Genomic DNA, 5,209 nt, shown 5'->3' with positions numbered 1-5,209 from the left:
CCCATTTGACGGCCCTGAGGTCCGGAGCCAGGTCCAGGACCCTGGTCATGCCTCGGGCGTCTCTACCTGCGACTCCACTTCTGAGCTTCTGGGGACAAAGTGGCCGCCCCAGCTTTGGGCACAGTGCAGACGTGGGCTGTGTCCCTACGGAGCAGGCCAGGCACGGGCCAGTGCTGGGCCTGGCAGGGTCGGCGCCCGCCCTCAAGGGGCTCACAGCCGCCCAGAGGTGACGGGTCACATGGCCTCCCGATGGGCCGGACACCAGACTTGTCTCTTCTCTACGTGCACGGCCACCGCCCTGCTCCCAGCCACTTCTCCTCCCTCCAGGACACTGCAAGGACCTCCTCGCTGGGCCCCAAGTCCAAGCCTGTCCCGCCCCTGCAAGCCACAGTGTAGGTTTTAAAAATGTGAACTGGATCGGGCCTCACCCCGGCCTCTACGGCACTGACAGCACTGGGTGTCTGGCCCTAAGCTCCCAGCCCCGTCTCCACCCCCACCTCGGGGTTCCTGACACCCCAGAACCCCGACCTCCTCGTCTTGGAACAAGATGAGCCCTTGCCACCTCTGGGCCTTGAGACTCGCTGTTCCCTTTACTCAGAACCGCCCCCCGCACCAACTCAGCTCCTCACATGCTAGGCATGTCCCCACTGGACCACAGGCGCCCCGAGGCAAGGGCCCAGAGCAGGAGCGAGCGAGCGTGTGTGTGCGTGTATGTGTGTGAGTGTGTGTATGCGCGCGCTCGTGTGTGTGTGTGAGTGTGTGTGTGTGTGTGTGTGTGTGTGTGAGAGCAGGCAGGGCTGGCTGGTGAGGTTAGTTTAAGACGGTAGCAGAGAGGGTAAAACAGGAAGATGCTTCTAGAGTCCAGGAGAGAGGGCTACGTGACAGCCAAAGGGATCTAAAGGACTGGGCACATTGGGACTAGTGTCCCTTGGTTCCCGGCCCGGCACTGAGTGCCCTCTGTCTGACAGTGTCACCGTGAGCCTGGCCCACAAGGCTGGGAGAGGCCGCAGGTGGTGGTGTTGGAGGGTGTGGGGCACATGACCTGGCCACGACAGTCAACAGCATCCTCCACCTCCACCCGTAGGAGCCAGGCAAATGGCGGACGCGGGGAGGGAGAGTGGACGTGTGTCTTCTTATTTTGGAATCCCGCTGCTGCAGGTAGAACCTTTGTCAAATCTGAGAAGGACATTATCGAATGGATTCGCCAAAACGTTACGAGTGGTTATCTGTGGTCAAGGGACTGTGGGTCGTCTCCCTTCATTTTTACTTTGTATACGTCCTCATTAAAGAAACGAATTTGTATTTATTCTGTAGTCAGAAGCGACGAGTTGCTTCACGTGATTGTGCATCGTGGCTGTGTTCAGCTTCATGGACAACGCGAGAATGCGGACACACGCACGCACACATGCCCCCGAATCCTGCACACGCACCCCCGAATCCTACACACGTGCCCCTGAATTCTGCTCGCAATTTCGTGCGAGAAGGGCTCTCGGTCTAAGCACGCCTGCTCTAGAAGCCACCAGCCCGGCCAGAAACTGTGTCTCACGCTCTTCTGGGAGACTCGGCCCCGTCCCCGACGGGAGGCCCTTCACCCTCAGCCTCGTCACTGTGAAACCCAGAGGGTGGACTCAACCTCCTCAGCTCCCACGTCCGCTGACCAAAGACCTCGGTCTTTGTGCCGATGGCCAGCGGGGTTTTCATGGCCACGAAAGGAAGAAGTCGTGGCTTCAGGGACGAGGGACACGGCGGGCGTTCCCCAGAGGCGAGGCGCTTCTCCCAGGGCGCTGCGTGCTCCGCAGCCTCACGACGCAGCACAGAAGCCCACGGTCCTGCCTTCTGCAAACGCGCAGCAGCTGCTCTGGGGCAGAAGCTGACACGGCGACGACGGACACGAAAACGGACATGACCGTCCCCTTCTCCCAGCTGCCGAGCCCTCCGCCTCCTCTTCGAGGAGCCCCCAGCCCCCACCGAATAATGCCTGGGAGGGAGGCGGGGCGGGGCAGGGTGAGGCCCCGGATGGACGCTAAGCGGAGGCAGGAGCAGACCTGGCGCCACCGGGACAGGACGAGGGGGTGGGGTGGCCCAGCGGCGCGGACATTTGCCATCAGTTTCTCACTAACTTTCCACTGTGCGTCCCTCACGCGCCACAGTCCACTGTGCGCGGAGCGGGCGGCGGACGTGGGCGTCACGGCAGCAGCTACGCCGGGCAGACGCTCTGAGGCTGCAGGCAGCTCAGCGTGCATCTGAGCTCAGTGTGTAGCTGGGGTCAGGGCTGTGAACGTGGTTTGCGAGATGGTCCCTGCTCAGCACACAGCACGGTGCCTGTCTGCGGGGAGTGGGGGCGCACACACGTGCGAGCGCTGAGCAATTCCCAGGGGTCTAACCAAGCTGAAGGGACAGAGATTCCAAAGCATGTAAGTGTCCTACAGCGCAGCCACATGTGCCAGGGGCCAGGCAGGGCACGCCCCTCGCTGTGGTCCAGCTGAGTGCTTCGCACACTCGCTCTCACGTGCTCCGTAACAACACTGTCAGGTGGTTTCCATTATCACAGCCTCTGCTTTGCGACAGAGGAAGCTGAGCCCGAGATCACACAGCTGGTCAACTGCGGAGCCAGGCCTTGACCCGAGCAGTCACCTCCATGACCCCGATCTGAGCCCCTGGCTCTCCAGAGACTGCCATCTCTGGAGCTCCTGCTATGCCTGAGGCACCATGCTAGGTCCTTGTATGGGTCATCTCATCTGGGCCTCACAGCTGTCCTCATGAAGGGGGCCTCGTTAGCCCTGACTCACACGTGCAGCTCCTGAGTCTGAGGGGATAAGTAGCTTGTCTGTACTCTGCCGGCAGATAAGTGGCAGAGGTAGCCTTAGGCCCAGGAGAGACCCATGCTCCTTCTTTTAATCTGGGTGCGTACACCAAGGCTGTGTGGTGTTTTCAGTTTTAAAAGTTGCATTATTGGGTTCCAGTCAAGATGGCATAGAAGGAAGACGCTGTGCTCGCCCCTCACAACCACATCAAAATTACAATGAAACTACCGAACCATCACTGGGAATCGCCTGAGGTCTGGCTGAACAGAAGTCCTGCAGCTGGGGACACACATAAGAGGTCACTTCGAGACTGGTGGGAGGGGCAGAGACGCGAAACAGCCTAGTCCCACACCAGGCTCCCCAGCTTGGGGCACCAGTGCCGGGGAGAGGAGTCCCCACAGCAGCTAGCTGTGAAAACCAGCGGAGGCTGTGGCCGAGAGGAGGGCTGCGGGAGTCGCAGACGTCCCTTCAAAGGGCCCTCACGTGCCGACTTACTTGTTAATGACTCACTCGCTGGGGCAGCTGCTCGAGGAGCACCAGGGACACGCAGGGAGGGACTGAGCGGTCTGGCTCCAGGGCAAGGGCTGGAGGAGTGGCTTCCTCCCGGACAGAAGTGCTGGCAGCATCCGTTGTTCCTCTGTGGAGCCCTCGCCCTTCCCGGCGTGCCGACGCGGGCGCCGCATGTGTGAGTTGCCAACCTGATTAACACAGGTTGCCCCGCCCTTCCCAACATGCGGGCCTCCAGTGGATTTTTATACAAACGGCCTCTTTGTTCACGCTGCGGACTTTCCTAAAATCTCTCAAAGGCTCACAAAACCCAAAGCAGCAGCTCTGGCCTTGGTGTGCCCCGCACCTCTTGCTGAGCAGCCCCAAGCCCGGCACTAGTGGCAGCTGGCCTCGGTTCCTGGCTTGGCCTCTCGAGGCACCTATTAGCCCAGCACAGGTGGCAGCCACCTGCGGATTGCTTGATGACCCTTACCAGATGGCTTAACTGAACTGGCCTACAGCTGAGTTCCTCCCAGGAGACCCTTGGGCCAGCACACCCGGTGGCCTGATTCATCTGGAGCTGGAGCACCACCCAGGGCTGCATCTGAGGAGGACACACCTGAAAGGCAGACAGGGCAGCCACTGGAGCCCTGCTAACGTGAATCTTGCCCCACAGGTTCAGCCTCTCACCAGAGAGTCTTCATGACCAATCAGCCTGCGGGTCAGTCCCTCCCACTGACGTGCAAGCAGCGGTCAAGGCTCAGCTACAACTGGAGGGCACACACAACCCACAAGGGACACGCGTGGAGCACCTGGCTTGGGTGACCAAGGAAGACTGCACCAATGAGTCCCACAGGACACCTACTCATAAAGCCACTCTACTAAGACCAGGAGACTTAGGAGCCCTAGAAACAAACGCAGGGAGGCAGCCAAATGAGGAGACAAAGAGACATGTCTCACATGAAAGAACAGAAAACTCCAGAAAAAAATAAAATGGAGACAAGCAATCTACCAGACGCAGAATTCAAAACACTGGTTATAAGGACGCTCAATGAACGGAGGGGAAGAGTAGATGAACTAAGGGAGAACTCGAAGGGAGAGATAGAAAACATAAAAACGGAGATGGAAAACATAAAAGAGAACCAGTCAGAAACGAGGAACATAATGTCTGAGATGAAAAGCACATTCGAGGAAATCAACAGGGTGGAACACGTGGAGGATCAAATCAGCGACACAGAGGACGGGGTAGCGGAGAACAGCCGATCAGAATAGAACAAGAAAGAAATCCAAAAAACTGAGGACAGTTTAAGGGGCTGCTGGGACATCAAGCAGAACAACATTCGCATCATAGGGTACTAGGAGGAGAAGAGAGAGCGCAAAAACCTGAAAACCTATTTGAAGAAATAATGACAGAAAACTTCCGCGACCTGGTGAAGGAAATAGACACACGAGCCCAGAAAGCATAGAGAATCCCCAACAAGACGAACCCAGAGAGGCCCACGCCAAGACACGTCATCATTAATGCCAAAGGTTAAAGACAAAGAGAGAATCTTAAAAGCAGCAACAGAAAAGCATCTCATTGCCTACAAGGGAGCTCCCACAGGACTGTCAGCTGATCTCTCAACAGAAACTTTGCAGGCCGGAAGGGCTTGGCACAAAATATTCAGTGATGAAAAGCCAGGACCTACAACCAAGATGACTCTACCCAGCAAAGCTATCATTTAGAATCGAGCGACAAGGAAGGAGCTTCCCAGACAAGAAAAAGCTAAAGGAGTTCATCACCACCGAGCCAGTATTACAGGAAATGCTGAAGGGACTTCTTTAAGAAGAAAATATGTATCAAAAATATAAATAATAAAATGGCAACGACTACATATCTATCCATAAGGACTTCAAAAGAAAAAGAATTACTATGGCCA

The sequence above is a fragment of the Pteropus vampyrus genome, unplaced genomic scaffold, assembly GCF_000151845.1.
Source record: "Pteropus vampyrus isolate Shadow unplaced genomic scaffold, Pvam_2.0 Scaffold241, whole genome shotgun sequence".
Lineage (NCBI taxonomy): Eukaryota > Metazoa > Chordata > Mammalia > Chiroptera > Pteropodidae > Pteropus > Pteropus vampyrus.
The sequence above is the reverse complement of the archived record's forward strand: the minus strand, read 5'-3'. Positions refer to the sequence as shown.